This window comes from Atractosteus spatula (genome assembly GCF_055471065.1).
Source record: "Atractosteus spatula isolate fAtrSpa1 chromosome 10 unlocalized genomic scaffold, fAtrSpa1.hap1 SUPER_10_unloc_6, whole genome shotgun sequence".
Classification (NCBI taxonomy): domain Eukaryota; kingdom Metazoa; phylum Chordata; class Actinopteri; order Semionotiformes; family Lepisosteidae; genus Atractosteus; species Atractosteus spatula.
This window is the reverse complement of record NW_028296626.1, coordinates 396,493-417,576: the sequence shown is the minus strand read 5'-3', so window position 1 is coordinate 417,576 and position 21,084 is coordinate 396,493. Positions and strand designations below refer to the sequence as shown.

Below are 21,084 nucleotides of genomic sequence, written 5' to 3'. Positions count from 1 at the left end.
TTTCCATCTTAAGAGCAAGGGTTCACATGATACATCAATTCAATTTTTTTTTCCCAAAAAAGTGTCTATTGTGGGACGAATACTGCTTGAGCAGCCTCTGTTCCTCAACCACCTGGCTCAGGTCTCGATGGAGTACATGTTTCTATGAGGCTGAATTGTCTTAGTTCAGGGATCTTCTTTACGAAATAAAGGATGGCTTTCTACCTGCTCAAGCTATTGTCGACACTGTGCGGGAGGTTGACGATGAGCTGTCTGGCAGTTAGATCCTGCAGGACTTTGAGCAACTCAAACTCAGCCTCCTGGACAGCTGGCTGGAGAAGCTGTGACAGGTGCATGGCTCAGGGAGATGACAGTGAAGACGGGGGACCATGGGGTGAGCCTTCTGGGGTGCACCACCATCGTGTTCCACAGGCTTGTTGTGGCAAAGCAGTTCAGGGCACCGGTCTTGGATGTGGTTTGGGGAAAAATCTTTCCCCACTTCGAGCCGGCATGGCTGTGGGTATGTCTGAGGCTGCCTTTCCTGCCCCAGAGGTTGAAGCAGCTTGACAATTTCATCCAACATAATTGCATTTTATGAAAATGGTGCTGCAGCAAATTCTGTATGTCTGTTGTGTCCCACAGCTTGTGAGAAGAAGAGAGAGACCCCTATCTCTTTTGCCTTCCGTTACTCCCACTCAGGGGTCTTTCCACTGACTCTGTGAGGGGCAGGTGTGTCCAGTAGATTATCGAGTGGAAGTTAGGGATGTTGGAGATGCAGCTCCTTGCATTCACAACAAGAGTCACCAGCAGCAGCAGCAGTAGTGCCTGCAGCTTTCCATTCTGTAGTAGTTTCGCTTAAACGAAAGGTTTCCCAAGCGGAAACAAACCACCTTTATTCGCATGCTTCTCAACTGCATAAAGGTCCCTAGCGACAGGCCATCTTTTCTCAATGTATTTCTGGTGTTTCATGGCATCTCGTACCAAATGCACTTTCCTTCTGTACACGGAGCTGATCACTTGAAATTTGGCTGTGCAGAGAGACCAAGATGAGCTTTGTCGACTCCAAAGCAGCTCCTTTGTAAAACGCTGTTTGTTCACATCACTTATGTGGGGCTTATACACGGCGGTCTCTAAAGGTCTTTGCTACCTGATAGTGGGGCATTGCAGTAGTCTAACCTGCTGTATGCAAGAGCATGCATTAATTTCTCTGTGTCTTGAGTGGAGAGAAACTGCCTTAGTTTTGCAATTTTTCTCAACTGTAGGAAGTATGTTTTGATACTCTTTTAACATGAGAGTTAAACGAGAGCCTTGCGTCTAATATGGTTATGTGCTGAGTCTTTGAGGCAAATTTTTGAATGCTCTGAGTAAAGTGCTGAAGTTATAGTAGTCCTATCAGTATTGTAGCCACCAAACAACAGAACCTGTTTTATCAGAGTTGAGGAACAAAATGTTTTCACACATCCAAGTCTTTACTTCATTAATGCAATTAGATACTTTATTGATCCCTCACAGGATCAATAAAGTATCTATTAAATAAAGTGATAATAGACGAGTTGTTGTTAGGTGTAAACAAAATGTTTATTTGAGTGTCATCAGCATATGAATGAAAGTTAATATTATGTTTTTGTATTATCCTACCTAGCAGCAGCATGTACAGAGAGAACAATATTGGCCGCAGCACTGATCCCTGTGGTACCCCAAATTGACATTGAGGAATCAGTTCAATTATTAGATATTGGAACATTTAAAAAGCATCAGATATTTTTTTCTTGATATTGCATTTATACTTTATGTTACTCTTTTCTATATATTAACTGTAGAAGTCCTTCCCAATTTTTTTCAAATATCACAATTTGTAGGCATGGAACTAAGGCATGTTATATCAGAATTTATTTTACCTTCATTTACACATTATAACACTCAACCTCTAAGTAAATAACAAATGCTCAAACATTTCGAACAGTAATTATAAATCCTCTCAGTCAATAACTTTGGAAAATCAAGTTAGAAACACGTAATCTCTGTCTGTAATAGATTCTTGTAAATCTTGGATTTTAAATAAGTCTACTGTAGCTGAATATATTTCATGTAAAAGCAGAAATGTTGCACATCCTTAATCTCTTTAATTACCTCTCTGCTACATAAGGCATCTCAGAGAAAAGTATTAAGGGGGTGGTATAAAGAATCTCCACTTAATCTCAATCTCATCTCTACTTAATTGGGTTTCTTAGCAAAACCTTAACCCACTTGATATTTGCAAGAAATGTGATTGTTTTTGTTAAACAATTGAGTACGTACTGTACAGCCTTTAATATGCGATAGTGAGTTTTCCCGTATTCTGGGGAGGGAGGAGAACTGAAATTAAGGAAATACATATTTAAAGGGGGTGAAAGTCTTAAATGTGTTCTTTCATATCTGGGCGTTTGAATAGATTTGTTGTATAATTTATTGTGATTTCACTCCATACTTGTGTTTCTCAGGAGAAAGTAGTAACATTGGGGATTTGAGGGTACAGAAAATACATTGTACTGTACGGGAAAATGTAAGGTTATGTTAAAAAAGAAACTTTTCAGCACCCTTTTGAACGCGATTATTAGACACCTGTTGAATCTCAACCGGGATTTCTTGAGACATCATTCAGTGAGCGAAGCCTCCCTCTGGACTCCGCACTGAGTTGAAAGCTATGCGAGCTGCTCACTCCTTGTTCTGTACTGTTACCAGAAATCAAGATAAATCATGTCAGACATTTTTCCATCTTTAATGTGACCTTGCAACCAACAAAATTCAAGAGAAAACAGATAATTATTAGGAAAAATAATTGAAATTAAAAAACCTACTGTCACGGACGTCCAAAAGGACTAACCGTGGAGAGCAGGAGAGCGGAAAAAGACCCATATGCGTAGCGGCGAAACGGGGAGTTAGCCCGGGCTCATTCGTGCAAAGAGTTCAGGAGTGCCGTATAGAAACCAATGCCCTCAGGTAGCGGACGTAGGGCGACCTGGTGCTAGGCGGGTCTCAGGACATCTGAATGTCAATGCTGAGCCAGGGCAGAGTGCAAGACCCGGAAATATATAGCCCCAGAGAGAGAGAAATACCGGAAGGACAGCAAATAACCGGAAATGAGAGACAGGACAGAGAAGGAGCACCCTCTGGCTGCAGAGGGCGTGACACCTACAACACTCTGGTTGCATAAGTGTGCACACCCTTTTATTATGGGGGCTGTAGCTGTGTTCAGAGTTAACCAATCACATTCAAAATCATGTCTAAAGTAAAATAGCATACACCTGCCATTAATGAAAGTGATTCTGATTAACCCCAAATAAAAATCAGGTGTTCTTGTAGGACTTCCTTGAAACTTTCGTGGTTGAAGTCTACTGGGATAGCCATGGTCCTCAAGGAGGTGATTAAAAATATAAGGGATCTTATTGTTGAAAGGTACTGATCAGGAGAGGGGTATAAAAGAATATCAAAGGCATTGGATGTACCATGGAGCCCTGTGAAGATTATCATCAAATGTGGCACCACAGGGACATTGACAAGATCAGGACAACCCTCCAAAGTTAATGACGGGACAAGGAGAAAACTCATGAGGGAAGCTACCAAGAGGCCTACAGAAAGCTACAGAGACCTACAGAGCTGCAGCAATTTTTGGTGGGTATTGGTCACTCCTTGCATGTGACAACAATCTCCCGTATTCTGCACGTCTGGGCTATGGGATAGGAGGCAAGACAGAAGCCATTTTTCAAAAAAAATAAAACTAAATTTTGCAATAAAATGCATTCAGTCACCCTAAAAAATGTCTTATGGTCTTATAAGACAAAGGGTGAGCCTTTTGGCCTTAAGTTTAAAAGATATGTTTGGTGCAACACAGCCCATCATCACACACCACTTGGTGGTGGAAGCATCATGCTTTGGGGATGCTTTTCTTCAGCTGGGACAGGGGCTCTACTCAAAATAGATAGGATAATGACTAGCTCCAAATATCAAGATATTTTGGCACAAAACCTGCTGGCCTCTGTCAGAAACCTGTCATCTAGACACTGTTCCCAGAGCTGGATAAGTGACTCCAGATTCTACAGCTCTCTAGCAATAGAGAAAGTCAGGCTACAGAAGTGGAGAAATGGAGAAAATCTCCTCTTCACAATGTGGAAAAATATTACCGAGACGAGTAAATTTCTTGAAGTTCAATACTCTATACAAGTTACCTCTTCCCACCTGGCAAAATTTAAGGGCTTCAGTACAAAAGCTGGCTGAAACAAGCGATCACTATTATTACACATTTTTGCAGACCTCACGGTGCTCTACACTGCTCTTTTCTAAACTGAGCTGCTCATTTGGAAACCAAAAGGCAACAGAGAGGCATTCTTATACTGGGAGCCGAACCCGGGCCACCTGGGTGAAAACCAGGAATCCTAACTGCTAGACCAACGTAGTCATTCTGTGCATAATGCAGGCAAATTGTAGTTCCTGTCTCTATGCCGTGCTTCCTTGAGAGCTAGCTGACAACCAGAGCGCTGCAGAGTCTAAACAGAAGGCCACACCTGCATTCAACATATTCACACCAGGAGTTGAACACAGATACACCTGATGAAAATCTTCCCACATTATAAACTTGCAGCCCTGGGTCTCAGTTCGTTTTTGGTAGCCTTAGCCAATCAAAGCCTGTATGGCTCCCAATTATTTACAAAGAATTGTCCAATCACAGTCTCAGCTCTCATTCTTGGTAGTTTTCACCGAATCACAGCCCTCCCTGCTTTCAATCAACTGGGGAGTTTATCCATTTGTGTGCTGGTTAATCAATCCGGTTTTTCAAACTAGAAGTACCAGAAACTGTGGGCTCCTTGTGTTTCTTTGTCCTTTTTAAAATATGTTTCTGGTTTGTAAAATATCTGTTTATGACATTATTGACTCAGCTTTCTCCGGTGCTGTTAGAAATAAATATAAATAGGTATGTGGTATTTTAACTAATCTGGTGTTTGAATCAATTAAGGGGTGGCTCCATCTGCTTTGTAGTTATAAAAAATAATAAAAAATGTAAGTGAAGCTTGATATGAGGGTAATCTGTGTTTTTACAAGTTCGGTACTTAATAGACTTTTGGGTTTGGATTTTGAATCATTATTGTCATGCTCAGGGTGGGACCAGCTTCTTTCTTCACAGAAATGTTCACACACAAGTAAACCGTGTACACTCAGGAAAAAATCTCAATTTCAATTTCTCATCTAGTCTATTTTGACCTTACAGATTGATATTATTGATATATTATCTTATCTGTATTATTTATAGAGCTCATGTATTTGTTGTAGAGTATTTATATTCTTGAGAGAACAACTGTATAACTGTAGTATTAACAGAGACTCTGCATTAAATACTATCTCCATTGTTGTAACTGCTTCAATCAATTCAGAGTAGCGGGGTAGGCAGAGCCTATCCCAGCATTAAATGGGCACAAGACAGGATACGCCCTGAATGGGACACTACAGACACACACTTACACCAGGGCTGGTTTTCCCAGAAGCTAATTAACTAAACCCAAGCGAACAAGGGTACATGCACATACCCAGGGAGCAGATTGAATGCACGAAATGAACCCAGCAATGCTAACCACTGCACTGCCTCGTCACCCTGACAGAGATTTAATATAGAATAATCCACAACATAAGTCATTGATCTCCCTTCTTCCTTTATTTCTTATCTACACTCTGGTTTATCGATTCTCTCTTCCTAGTGTAGTGACTCCTTTCCGCTTGATTCTCAACCTTATTTCAGAATTTTTTTCAGATCCCTTCTTCTCTTCATTCTAGTCTGGTGAGAAGTCAGGCTCCAAACAATACCTTGAGCAGTTTCTGCAATTTTATTAATAATAATTAATTCTGCTTCTTCTACTAATGATATCACTCCTGCTGCTGCTTACAACAGTAAATTCCCCCCTTATGTTTATAGTACTGATGACACTACTAGTGCTCTGAATAATATCACAGCTGTATCTACTGCTGTTCCTGCTAAACCTACAGTCTAGACATACCTAGAGGCTGCTCTTCTCTTCCTTCACTCTCTTCTTCTGAGCTTTCATTTCTCTCTTCTTTTTCTCCACTTCCAGTCTCCTCTTCTCGACCTCCTGCTTCATCTGTTCCATCTCCTTCTTTTTCAAGATTTCCCCCCTCTTCTCCTCCTGCTTCATCTGTTTCTTTTCCTCCTTTTTCCTCCTAGAGTCTCTACAGTTTATACAGATGAGACTATACAGTGTGTCCAATAAGAGTCTGTCCAGGTAAGACTATACAGTGTATCTAGTAAGAGTCTGTCCAGATGAGTTTATACAGTGTGTCCAATAAGAGCCTGTACAGGTGACTCCACACAAGGACAGAGGTTCTGTTCACTTCTCACCTGTCTCTGAGTCTCAGGAACTCTGAAGTTCCTCAAAGGAGGGGGCTCCTCCAGGGCTTGATGGGGGCGGCATGGCACAGTCACCAGGGGTTTCTCTGAGTTCAGATGATTGAGGAGGGAGGGCCCAGGGGCGCCGAGGTCCAGGAGAGGGAGGGATGAACATCTTGTTTTCTTTAACAGCCTCGCCAATCTGGATCATGCGTCTCCTTGGCTGTGGAGACTGAAGACACACAGAAGACCTTTCTGTTCCTGCTGAGTCCCACAACAAGTCAGACTGTCCTAAGACTACTACAAAGAGAAAAAATTAACCTGCTATTCACAGACCTCAGTTACAGGGACTCCCAGGTAGTTCTGCAGGATGAGGTAGAGCTATGCTGCACACTGGAGGAAGCACTTGTCCACCTCAGAGAAGTCACACCTGACCTTCATGTTTTCGAAGCAGGACTTCAGTGTCTCCTTCGCCTCCTCCTAGTCATCCTGCTTCATGATTCCTGTGCCCTGGAAGGGAAAATCCTAGGAAAATGGGGAGAGAGAATCAGGCAAGATGTCCTGACCATGTCTGCTGCTGTCAAACCAAACCTCCATTATCAGAGCTCCCGTTGTGTTGCCCGTTGTCTTCACTGTTTTAATTTTGGGATTTGGTAAAATTTCTTATCATATCCTCTGTGAAACTTCACTAACTCAGTACCAACTCCTGTACCAGAGAGAGAGAACAAAGACAGTGAATCATCATCATACCTCCACAGCGCCAGACAGGAGATGCAACCTAGGGGTGGAACTGTGGTATCTCTAAAGCCAAAAGAGAGGGGGAGGGGGGTCACCCCCCTGTTAATAGAGCCAATAGAGAGACAGAGACACCCCACTGTTAATAGAGCCATTAGAGAGAGGGGTAGTTACCCCACTGTTGCCATCGATGACCAAGAGTCTCACCACCCACTCTATGATGCCGGCTAGTGGTGATCTATAAGCGGCGTGTCTTTCAGCCAACCACTTGAAATAACAGCAGGCTGGTGTCCCAGCCCAGCTCCTGTCTCTCTCCCCTTGGATCTGGGAGATTTCCAGGTTGAGTGGGGTGACGCAGGTATCTTGGAAAGCTGAGGGGGTCAGGAGAGTCGCCCCAGCCCCTGTACCGCCCTGATACCACAGTGTAAGCTGGACAAGGGGAGGGGTTTCAGGGACTCACCAATCCCACATATGCTGCCTCCGATCCAAACTTGGCCAGGACCTCATCGTACAACTCCAGGCAGTCAAGCTGGATGGAAGACATCGCATTCTGAGCCCAGGTCCGCACCCAGCTCTCCTCAACCTAGAGAAGCCCCTCCAGTTCGACCCGCAGGCCCTCCCCGAGCCACCACAGGGCAGCCGGGGCCTTACCTACACTCTTACCTACAGTTACACTATAACTAACACTTACACAAATACTGCCAATATTACAACAGTAACACTGCAATTAAGGCTTACAGTTTGTATATTACTAACAATAACACAAACTAAGTAGTACACTAATAATACCAATAATAACAGTAATACTATCAAAAGAACTAACATGACAATGAGTATTAATACTCTGACACTTACACTATGATTATCACTAATATTAACATGAATACTAGCATTAAAACTAAAATTCAAAGTAGCTCTATCATCACTAATTCTCACATGAATATTAGTATTCAGTAGTGCTATCATCATTAATACTCACATAGACACACAGACACTACACATACTCATGGACACACACCCACACACATCAAACACTCACAAACACCCACACACCCACAGACACCACATACGCTAATAGTGATAAAAACACAGCACTCACAGATTTCTGTTCGTTGGTCTGGACTCTAGAAAGTTCTAAAGTGCTCTAGAAATTTGCAAGTGACTCTGGACCTCAACACCTGTTGATGGGTCACTTCTGTCAGACACAGCATTGGAGCCCAAGCCCACCTACACACACATTCACACACACTGACAGATATACACCCACACATTCACACACATTATGACATACTGACAGACACACAACCACACACTCACACACATTCACACAAACACTACACACACTCACAGATACAAACTCACAGACACACATTCACAGACACACACATAGACACAACACACACTCACAGGCACCACACACATTTATACACACACACATACAGTACTCGCACACATTCACAGACACACACATAGACACTACTAATACTTACAGACACACACCCACACACTGATAGACACCACACACTTGCAGACACACACCCACACACTAACAGACACACACCTGCACAATGACAGACATATCACACTGACAGACACACATTCACACACTGACAAACACCACACACTCACAAACACCACAAACTCACAGACACACTCTACAAACACTTATAATAACAGTAATGATATCACTAAAACTAACACTACTGCTACTGTTAATACTGTAACAGTAACTCTATAATTAAATTTAATATTAACATTAATATGACCATTAAAACTAAAATTATCAGTAGTGCTATCATCATTAATACTCACATGAACACTAGCATTAGTATTAAAACTACCAGTTGTACTCTCACTAATATTAACATAAATACACTAGCATTAGTATTAGTTGCTGTCCGTGACGTCACACCACTCTTTGTGACGAAGGCGAGACATCTAGCCAGGCACAGTGATGTGCCACGTGTCACCATGGTTACCATACTTATGATTTGTAAACAAATGGAAAATGCATTTAAACTGTTACTTACACAAATTTATTAACTTTGAATATAATTTTCTAGCTCTAGGATACAATTCCTAAATAATAATTTGAATAAATCATTCTTTAATTTCAGATTGAACATTATTAACTCTTAAACGCATGTTAATTAATCGATTTTGACTCTTTTCTAGATTTTAAAATGGGTCAAGAATGGGAAAAGAATCAGTGCTCACCAATCGGTGAACTTAATCGATTATTCTATGTTTTTTAAGTTGAATTAATTGCTTGATAAGTGATCAATAACTCTCCTCCGTGCGCTCTGCGCGTCTCCCGCGGTCTCGCTCTCCGATCCCGGCGCTCTGCCTGGTGTCTGTGACATCACAGCGCTCTTTCTGACAGAGCAGAGCGCGTCTCCGCTGGAGGAGACTCCTGTCCGGAGCCCGGAGGGCTTTTCTTACAGATATAACATCTCCAAAAACAAAACACACCGGGCTGTTAAGAGAAGCGATTCATAACAGCAGGAGGAGGAGAATGACAAACCGAGAAATGAAATTCATTAAACACTAACAGAAAAAAAATGTTTACTTCACAGAATAATGCGTTATAAAGCATACTCCTGTGGAGCAGAAGAGAAAGAGAAGGAGCACAGGTCTCTATAATAAGTGTTTTTAAGCTTTTTACACGAATCTCCATAGAATAGAAGCCAAGAGGATCAGACTCCTGATCCTGGAGGTTGAAGAGCAGCTCTTGGTTTTATTTTCACTCAATCTCTCAGTTCCTCAGCCAGTTTGATTATTTAATTAACTATATAACAGTTATCAGACTCTGTTTAACTGTATATTTATAAGACTCCACATGAGAGACGTGTGGGAGACGCTGAATCCCAGGGCTGGTGTGGAATCACACACAGACAGGTCTTCTGTGTGATCTGAGTCCCACTGCTCAGAGCTACAAACTTGTCAACTAGTCACTATTGTAGACACGACCATCAGTCTGCTGCTGCTGATAATCATATTACACTTATAAGAGTGACAACACTGCTGTTCATTAAATAAGTAAAAATAATAATAAGAGATAATCACATATTGCTCAATTGACAGTCAAACACTTCTGACAGATAGGTTTATTCCATGCTGAAAAAAAGAAGAAAGAGAACACAACGTTTCGGCCGTGGAGCCTTCTTCAGGTGTGAGAGAGACAGGGCAGTAGGAAAAGGTAAAGTAGTGGGAGAACAAAGGCTGGGAGGGAGGAGGAGTGAGAGGCGGGAGCAGGGGACAGAAAGAGAGGCCAATCAAGAGGTGTGAAGTCAGAATAGATGTAGAGAGGTGTGACAGAAAGAGGGTCTTGGAACAGCTGTGAAGAGACGGAATGGTGGTTTAGTGAGAGAAGCGGGCAAGTGGCCCAGGGAGGAAGAGATTTAATCTGTTTCTCTACTGTGCATGTTATAATCCACTTAATATTGAATATTAATATGGAATTTTACAACTAAGGCTAAATTTTGGTAGCTGAAACATAAGTACTGTATAGTACAATTTTGTTTTGATTTGAACCGATGTTTGCACCTCAATAATAGAAATTTGCAAGTGACTCTGGACCTCAACACCTGTTGATGGGTCACTTCTGTCAGACACAGCATTGGAGCCCAAGCCCACCTTCACACACATTCACACACACTGACAGATATACACCCACACATTCACACACATTATGACATACTGACAGACACACAACCACACACTCACACACATTCACACAAACACTACACACACTCACAGATACAAACTCACAGACACACATTCACAGACACACACATAGACACAACACACACTCACAGGCACCACACACATTTATACACACAATCAGACACTCACACACATACAGTACTCGCACACATTCACAGACACACACATAGACACTACTAATACTTACAGACACACACCCACACACTGATAGACACCACACACTTGCAGACACACACCCACACACTAACAGACAGAAACAGAAGTACTGTATAGTACAATTTTGTTTTGATTTGAACCGATGTTTGCACCTCAATAATCCATTCATCGTCGAAAGAAGCAAAGGCAGATGTGTTTTGAATCTCACGACGATCCTGTTCTCAATCCAAAAGAAAGGTTTAATGTGATCCCACTAGAAAAAGAGTCAATTTCTATATCTAATGATGTCCCTCAAACATTTTGTAATATCTCTGGGAGTGTATACTGTAGAAGCCTGGTTAACTGCTTAAATTCAAACTAAACAGGACTATGGGAATGAGATTTGATTTTGAACTGGGATTTAAATAAATAGGAACGCTGCACTACATTGTGCTTTATGTAAGACAAAAGGTGGGCTTCCTGTGTTTTCGATTACTCAGTTGTAAGAGCGGAGGAATATAGTGGAAACAGCTGGGAACTCTTTGTTCTCTGGTTTGAATCTGGCTGGAAAACAGGGTGAAAACAGTTTCGGTTGTGGATCCATCTCCAGATGAGGAAAAGGAATAGTAAAATAGCAAGGAAAATACAAGAAAAGAAACTGAAAGAATTGTGCTAACAGCAAAGGGGGACGGAGGGAGGTGGTCGGACAAGAAAATCAACCCGGCGGATTATTTGTAGCGACATTTTTTGAGTCAATCAGCACACTGATTTCTCTTCATGTGCCTTAAACTGTGCAGTTTGTATTTTCGTTGTAGATTGGTTTCTTCAGAAGTCCAGTAAAGTGACAATAATGGAGAACTAGCTGACGCACCCCGTCGTGAAGACCCTCTGTAAGGTGATTACACGTTTCATTTTCAAGTCGCCTCCTTTACACGCAATTGCAGCCCCGACACTGAGAGAAAGCATGAGAAATGGCTTCAATTTCAATGTAAAAACTCACCATAACACGGACTTACACTGGGAAAAGGTGTTGCACTTTCTGCTTATTGCTACAGCCTTCCCCCCGGTTATGAAAATGTCTCACAGTTCTGACACTGATGTGTGAAAGACAATGTAACAGACTATCAAAATCCTGAAGTACAAGAAATTTTAATGCACCAATTTTTTTAATATGTCCCTCTGATCCTGGCATGTCAGAATACATTTCGAAAAAGTATGGCATGAATTGCACGAATTGCAATGGCACAAATTGTGGAGAATATCACTGACCTTGCCGATATTTGCAGGGGATACGAATGTTTTGCACATGTTGAACTACAACACGTAAAAATTGAATTCCTTAGTCATTATCACCGGGAATGTCCAATAATGACGAACATCAGTAGCTTCAAGGAAACTTAGACTCGCACATGGAGTTTTATCTTGGAATGGAGGGTGGGAGAATTCATTTAGACTCTCGTTGCTCATTAGCTAAACTATATACAACTGACACAGCTAAAAATAGCTAAAAATATGACACAGATTTGTTCGAGAAACTTGTAATCACCTTAAAAAGTGTAGGGAAAAACCGGTTCAGGGACGCCAAATATGTAATCATAGTGGCTCTCTGAAGGCACCAGTTCTGTAGGGTTTGGGCATTTACTGAGACAATTATTAATTGTAGCTGTAAATCACAAAGTTGATTCTTTTGATGGCTTTAGAATCCAAACATGCGACATAACTCAAACAACGCACACACACAGGTACTAATACACGAGGATACATTTATTAATACATAGAATATGCATATAAACCTAACAGATCTTATCGAGAGGGTTGTCAGAATACAAAAGGTATATATTCATTCAGTTACGAAGTGTTACACATCAAGAGGACATACGTTCAGTATATCATTCATTTAGACCGTTTCGTAAATGAACTTGGTTATAACTTCTACATTAGATACTCAAAACAAGTACATAACTCTTAGGAATTAAATTGATATCAACTGGTTGGGATAGCAATTGAATTCTCGAGCTGTAATGCATTGAAGTTGAATACTCATCCAATTTCTGGGGATTCAGATCTCCTGCGGGCACAAAGAAACAGTTGCAGGCTGTTGCTGTCCAATCCGCGCTCTCTGGCTCCGTGCCAGGCTGTGCTGTGCGGCTTGCGACGGTGCGCTGCTGATGCTCACTGACCGGCTAGTTAGTGTTGGCTTTAACTAGCAAAGTTTGTGCACAGGAGAAAAGATGACTGTGGGTCCCAGCAAGTCAGGAAGAGGACCGGTTCGTTCCTGATGAAGCGCTAGTTCTGAATAGTGATTCAGCTGTCCACAGTTCCGACCTGTTGCTGGTTACTCTCTGGCAACCTCCACTCTAGACTCTTAGAACAAAGGAAAGTTCTGCCACTCGGACACACTGGCCGTTCCGTGGTTGTCCGGGCTGAGTCTCAGGATGGTCAGGAGGCGCGCTGCGAGAATGTCCTGCCCTTGGGAGCCTTCTGCTCCTGGGCCGTCCTGCCCTGGAATTCTCCTTTGAATTTCACTGAATCTTCCTGAATCTGAATCTGAATCTCACAGGCTCTCTGTGTTGCCTGTTTTTACCTGGAGGAACTTCAGCTCGTCGATTGGCTGAAAGTTCCATGGGCATCAGAGTCCCACGTGGGTTACTCGGCCCTACCAGTCCCTGATTGGTTGATTAAGGTGAGATATGAGTCACTTAGTCCTGACACTTAGTAATGCAGTCCAGATGTCCAACTGGCACTCCCTAGACAGATAGGCGCCAGTGGATGACCATTGATCATGATGGCCAGGCTTAGCTACTTGCATCCCCCTTTGGGAGCTGTCCTAGGAAACCTTAAATCACCCTAATGGTCTCTCTGTGGCTGCACCACAGAGATGAACAGAGAAATGGGGCCTCATTTGGGAAGCTCAGAAACACTTAATTCTGCCTTATTATTAAGCCTCGCCGCTACAAAAGAGTCTTCTTGAAGATGTGAACCAGCTAGCTCTCCACTGTCAATTGACAGGACTTTAGAAGAAACTGTTCTCATACAACCAACATACAAATTACACATCTTAAGGAACATGAAGAGAAATCCATGTACTAAATAACATAAAACTGTCGCTGCAAATCATCACCAAGCTGTTTTATGTGTCTGACCACCTCTTTCCTACTTTGCAGCAAGCACAATTCTTTCTGTTTCTTCATCGCTATTTTACTGTCTCTTTTCCCCACATGGAGATGGATCCACAGCCGAAACTTTAGGTCGGTTTCTGTTACTCTGTCCGATTGAAAGAGCTGTATTAAAGGCACTCCCATCTCTGCAGGAAAGTTATTGCTGCTCTCAACACAATATACTGCAGTCAAATGTGATAGCGATACTGTCACTGCGTGTGGGCCACGTGTTCCTGCTGTCAGCCTATTATGTCATGTTCATCCACACCCAGAAACATTACTGCTGTAGCACAAGAGTTATATAGGCGCAGTCGAGAGCGCATGAATCTCTTAATCTCAGAACTGTGGGTTCAGCTCCCACATTGGGTCCCTCTGTGTCAATTTGATCCCCCCAATCCTCCTAGCATGACCTGATGGCGTAACAGTAATACCCAGTGCCTTATATGACCTTTGCGTAATTCAGCTTTCTTTCCACTTGATTCAGATTTTGATCTGAAATCATCGGCAGAAACAAGTTTGTCTAAATCGAGGGAGATCTGCTCACAAGCAAGTATTAAACACTGCAGCATTTACTGTTCGAATACCACCCTTTGTCAAAACACTGCCGCTTCTTAAGCTAATAAGTAACGGTTTTTGAGCACGCATTGTATTGTTAATGCTTATATTAAAAAAGCTTAAATTCACATATTGGAATTTGGACTGAACAAAGTAGTCCAGCCCCTATACAACATTACATACCCACTGACTAAAGCTTAAAACTACAGCAGCAGGAGTAACAATAATGGTAACAACATGTTTGGAGTTCGGCATTTCATTTATTCTGCAGAAACATCGTATCGGAATGAACTGCCCGGATAAAAGAGTAATTGCGGCTTCAGATCGTTTTTACAGAGCATTGCGTTGTTCTGTTCATACTGACTACACGCTTTAAATTTGTCATTTACTGCAAGCGTTTCTTTTCCAGGTTTTTCTGAAATTCCTTGCATTTGAGCCAGCAGTAAAATATTTCATTCGCGTCGCTGAATACATCGTGGAAACGGTATGTGACAGTTATGTTCTCTTACTATTGAGACTCCTACATTGCGAGTTTTCTGAAGACTTTGAAACTAAAGGGAAATAGTGACAAATGAAACAGGCACAGGTGGGGTTTGAACCCAAAACTTTCGGTTTACGGGACCAACGCCTTACTACTTGGCCACCACGCCTTCGCGTAAACAACCGAATAATGTTGTTCAAATTATTTTTTTCTGAATCTGGTTTACATCGCCTGGAGGCAGCAACAACAATAAAAGGGATTCTTAACAAGGAGCAGTGTGACTCCTACAGATGCTCCTGAAGAGACTGGAGGTTTAAGTCAGCTCGGCCGCGTTACTCACGACAGCAGCTCTTCAGCTCTTGTGGTCTGACCTAGTGGTGTTATGATGTGTGGAAACGACCGCAACTTCGTTTTCTGAGATGCTTTCTCTCACGTGGTGAAAATCTCGACCTCTTTGGCATCTCTGGCTATAGTTCTTCTGTGGAGCAGGCTTTCACACCTCTGCTTATAGTGCCCTTGAAGTCATTTTATTTTTACAGGAAGACGCATTCCCTAACGATCTCTCCTGTTTTAGAAATGCTTTATGCGGCGTGTTTGATTCAACGGAAAAACAGTATTCTAATTATACAATGCAGATCTATGCGGCATTCGTACTGGATTTGACTGGGATTCTGAAATACTTCTTGCAAAGGTATTCAGACTTTCTTGAACCTATCATAAAAACACAGACCTGAAACTCCATAGGTTCCAATCTCTGATGTTGCTGTCCTTAAACTCGGACGTGATGTTCTGCAGACGTGCAGTATCCCTTTACTCTTGTTGTTTTCAAAACGTTGTCGGGCGCAGTTGAAGTGGAACTGACCTGACTGCACTGGAAAGTATGGAATGATAAAATGTTTCTACGGCTCAAAATGTCCCTTTAGACCCTCGTCATGTCTCTGTGAGGAACGGGCAGGTAGAGAGGTTTAACAGATGCTCATGATGTTTCACACGGGGTGTTACCTGTTGTAGTGTTTCAAAAGATGTGTTAGCGGACCACAGATTATCTTGAAAAGATTTGGGTTTGCACTAACTGGGATTCAAACCCGACTCAATTATTTGGAAGGCGCCTGTACCATCAACGCACTTCAGAGAAGCACCTGCAAATTATCACAATCCTCTCTCTCACCTACAAAGTTATGGAGACACAGACGTCCAATGAAAACTAATTTTATTCACTCAAGGCTCCACTCTTTTGTTGTGATGTCATTTTAATTAATATTAGCTTTGATAAGGTGTCGTTTTTGCCTCTTAAAGTTAAAGTCTGCTCCTTTCTTCCTGGAATAGAAATAACATGTTCCATCTTTGTTTAAAAACACCACTAAAAGTAAAATATTCAGCTCTACCGCCTGTGTGCATCGACAAGACATCTCAAAAGGACTTATCACATAACAACACGATCCTTCCTGTTACTATTCCTGTGGTTGGGGCGTTGTTTCACCCTTTTACGTTCTTCTACAATATTTGCAGACAGGGCTTTATCACTCGAGTTGTACAGAACAAGTGTGCATCGGTCCATGAAAATCATCAGTACTGCTGTTTTTCTATGCATAGTTTAATCAAGAGCACTTAAAAGATGCAAAAAGCTTTTAAATAAAACAGAATTGAAAGACAGTCGAGTAAGGAGGTAGAAAAAAAGCACTCCCCCGTCTGGGAATTAACCACCGTCGCACGTGTGACTGGATACAAAAATAATAGATTAATATGTGCCCAGTCTCTTGAAGCTTCAATTCGATTATTTTTCCTTCCTTATTTCTTCATTCCCATGAACTTACTCTGTAGTAGAGGAAACGCGAAAGTGGGAAACTGCAGGCATTCTTCGTGAGTGGTGGATTGTGATCAGTGAGCATCTGGACAAGTCTGTTCAATTTCCTTTTCGATCGGGGATGTAGCTCAGTGGTAGAGCGCATGCTTCGCATGTATGAGGTCCCGGGTTCAATTCCTGGCATCTCCAGGTGCTTTATATTACAGTACTCACATCGCAATCTTCTGTTGAGTGAGAACTCTTTGCTTGTGTTCAGAGAGAGCCAGGTTTACTAAATGCAGGCACACTCGACGTGCTGCAGAGTTGCGCTGCTGTTTTAAATGTACCTCATTTAGTTCTGTTAAATCCTAATAATTTTATGAACTAATAATTTAGTTCAAATTCAGGAAATCCAGAGATTGATCCACACTTGTCGTGGCTGTTGCAGAAAACACCTGTTGAATCTCACCCGGGATTTCTTGAGAGATCATTTAGCGAGAGAATCCCCCTTCTGAACTCCGCACTAAACTGAAAGCTTCACGAACTCTTCACTGCGTGTCCTGTACTGTTACGAGTGCTCTCGTGTAGATGTGAAGCACAGCCATAAACACACTTTGAACTTTTTCCGTTTGTTAATGAAAATGCAAAAGAGCATGACAAGTATTGATCGTATAAAATATCCATGGCACAGCTCGAGAAAGTACTGAAGGACTACACATCGACTTTTGATGATTACAAGAGATTCAAGAAACACAACCGTCCGCACCTGGGTTTGGATCCTGAACGCTAGAGTTAAAAGAACATAAGCAACGGATATGACCTATAAACTCTCTTAATTGTCTTATAGTTTATGAAATAAAACAATTTCTTAATAATTTCTGTTGATAGACGATTTATTGAATTTTAACAAAATCACAATTGCAAAATTTTTCGGTTAAACTGTTATTCACATACTCTAACGTAGATAAACGTTAGTGTCTTCCGGTGTGTGAGCCAATTTCTCCAAAAATTATTTGTTAGTCTGTCGGGAGGCTGTGCAAGGTGTTAAGAAATAGAATTTCTAAAAGACAGGGAGCCTAAGCTTAACATCAAGGCAGAAAAAATGCTGTTTTCTCTACAGAAATGCTCTTTAGATTTTAGCACTGTTGCAACTCCCTTTATAAAGGGTGTGCACACGTATACAACCAAGGCATTGAAAGTTTTTTTTTTAATTATTGTTCCAAAAAATGTTCCATTTGTTTTCTTTTTAATGTTGTTGATTAAAAGATTTTATTAAATGTGAAAAAAATCTGAATGTGAAAAAAGGTCAAAATGCTATTGAAAAAAATCAGTAATGTGAGGAAAGATGGATTGTGGGAGCCCCTTAACTACCCATGTCATGCTGTATTTCTCACTCATTCTACTGGGAGTGGTGCCGTCGCTTCTGGATAAAGTCTGTCAGCGGTCATTCCAGATGGGTCAGGTATGACTGCTCTTCCGCACAAGAGACACGTGACTTGCGAGGATCCCGACAGTGTTGGCTTTCTTTCAGAGCCCGGATAGCTCAGTCGGTAGAGCATCAGACTTTTAATCTGAGGGCCCAGGGTTCAAGTCCCTGTTCGGGCGGCTGTGCTGTTCTTACAGTAAGTGTTTTGTGAATGTTATTCTAAGTAGTCTCTTATCTTTCACTCTTCTAGCTGTACTGTGGTTATTTTAAATGTCCATTACTTGTATTTACAGTAGTGTATTTAGTGTTTCATTTCACAAACCGAAAATGTTCAAGTAGATCTTGTCACTCTACTCCACGTAATCATCTAAATTAAATCACAGTAGAGTACAGAACACGCAGTGAGGAGCTCACACAGTGAGTACGACGAGAGGAAAGGCACACTGCACATCTGCAGAACATCACGTCCGAGTTTACAGCGACAGCAGAGGTTAGAAGCGAAGTAGTTTTTTTTATTACTCGCTCGCTGAACGATCTCTCAAGAAACCTCGGTTGAGATTTAACGGGTGTCTAACAATCACGTTTAAAAAGGTGACGATAAGTTTTTTTTTAACTAGGTAGCCTTAATGGCAACACAGTGTGAGTAATCTTAAAGCAGCTGCAGATGGAATAGCCGTAATGGCAACACAGTGCTTTGAGTTCGGCTTTTCTTATTTCTTCTGCAGAACCAGTGGTATCGGAATATACTGATCCGTATAAGAATCGCTTTCGGTTTCTGATCGTTTTTATTGAGCGCTGCTCTAAACTTTACATTTGCTCGGGCTAGTTTTCCCCATGAAAAAAAGACATATCCCTAATTACATGATTTCACTTTTCTTATCAACGAGTAGAAATAAAATATATACTTCATTATAAGTACCACAGGCAAGATGGCTGGTGGTCTAAGGCGTTGCGTTCAGGTCGCAGTTACCCCACGAGACGTTTGTTAAAATCTCACTTCTAATAAAGAGGTCTTTCTCGTTAGAGTAGAAACGATAGAAGCCTTAAGCGGGAAAAAATATCACAACATCTCGCATTTCACGTGTTCAATGTTAAATGTCTCAGTGGTTGCCTCGGTGATTGATGGCTCTTCTCCCTCGCAGGGTGACGGCAAACTTCTTCAGAGAGGGAGTCTCCCACGCACGGCTTTTCTTTATCAAGCGCTGAGACAACAGAAACAGACTTCAAATTGACATGAATTACTTCTTGAGCGTTTATGATCGTCTTTAAAAGCTAAGAGCAGGTGAAAAAGTCTTTAGAAATGAGGCAATGACTGCTAACAATAAAAAGAGCTGACGCTCAGCTGCAGACAAGCGCTCCTCGTTAGTATACTGCTGAGTACCACCGCTTGTTGCGCGGGAGACCGGGGTACGTTTCTGTGACAGGGCGCTGGTTTAATTTTTTAACAACCTGACTTCACTTAAAAAGTGTGTACTGTGTACTACGTTTCGGACTAGTTAGTGCGGTAGAATATGGAGATCATCTCCAGCTTTGAGCTCAACTGCAACAAGAAGTCATGCTAAATGTAGTATAGTGAGTAGACATCGCGAGACAACAGAACGAGAGAGTAGAAGGCGGGAATATATGGTGTAAGGGCGTGATCTGTGTAGTTAACAAAATAGTTAAAATAATATAAAAAACGTCTCTTTATTAAGATACACAACATTTATGGCGACGAGAGATGAGTGCTTGACGGACTCAAAGCGAGCAGAATACTGCAGATTTTAGTTCTCTTGCTGGTAGAAACGAACTTTTGAATTTTTGGACTTTTCGTTTAGCTTGCGCCATGGAAGATATGGCAGCCGCGCCAAGTAGCTTTGCTTATGCCTAGCTTTTTCTACCGCTTCTACTGAAACTCGGAGCTCCGGATTTGTATGCGGAATACAAGATATGGATGGAGTCGTACAGATTGTTTTAAATAGCCAGTGGATCTACAGAAGCTCCGGATGCCGTGAGACGTGCTACATTACTGCACGATATCTGGGTTCCCGTGCAGCGGATTTTCGCCAACCTCCCTGTTGAAAAAGGTACATATGAACAGACTGTAGCTGCCTTAGACGCTTACTTTACACCGCGGAGAAATGTGGTTTTGGAACGGCATAAATTTAGGCAGAGAACTTAGTCTCAGGACGAATCTGTTGATGCTTTTGTGACTGCACTAAGAGGACTGGCTAAATCTTGTGACTTTGGAGTATTGGAAACTGACATGTTAAGAGATCAACTTGTGGAAAAATGTGCACATACAGATGCAGCCATTCAAAGTGTGCGTCACAGACACGTACCGCAGGTGACGTCGCTCAGTATGACGCAAGATGACGCGTGGCACCGCAGTAAGTGATTGGTTGACCGACAGGGGCACTCGTGGTCCGTTGGTCTGTCGTAGAAAGACTTACAGTAAAAACGTCTTTGCTGTGCCCGTTGTAGATATTGAATTTACCAATGAAGGGAAATCTTAGTAGCTGAGCATAAAAAGAATAGGAGCATACTGTAACGCGTGTGAAGGCCATAAACGATATTAATTTTGGAACATAAACATACAGTATATAGCTGGTCTTGGTACTTTAAAGAAAAAAATACACACCAGTATTCCATTTCTCCCTAAACATTTTAAGCTTTGAAGTCTTTAACTAACGTGATACCGGAGTCAACAAGCATACTTTTAGAATTTGATTAAAAGGGAATATAATATGGAATCGC

At 41.8% G+C, this 21,084-nt stretch overlaps 2 non-coding genes across 2 annotated transcripts; both read left to right on the top strand.

The window, feature by feature from the left end:
* Window positions 1–17,060: 17,060 nt before the first annotated feature.
* trnaa-cgc (transfer RNA alanine (anticodon CGC)) lies at window positions 17,061–17,132 on the top strand. The gene has a single exon. It is a non-coding gene; the product is annotated as a tRNA-Ala (tRNA).
* A 1,322-nt stretch (window positions 17,133–18,454) lies between these two features.
* On the top strand, window positions 18,455–18,527 carry trnak-uuu (transfer RNA lysine (anticodon UUU)). Its single transcript has one exon. It is a non-coding gene; the product is annotated as a tRNA-Lys (tRNA).
* Window positions 18,528–21,084: the final 2,557 nt, after the last annotated feature.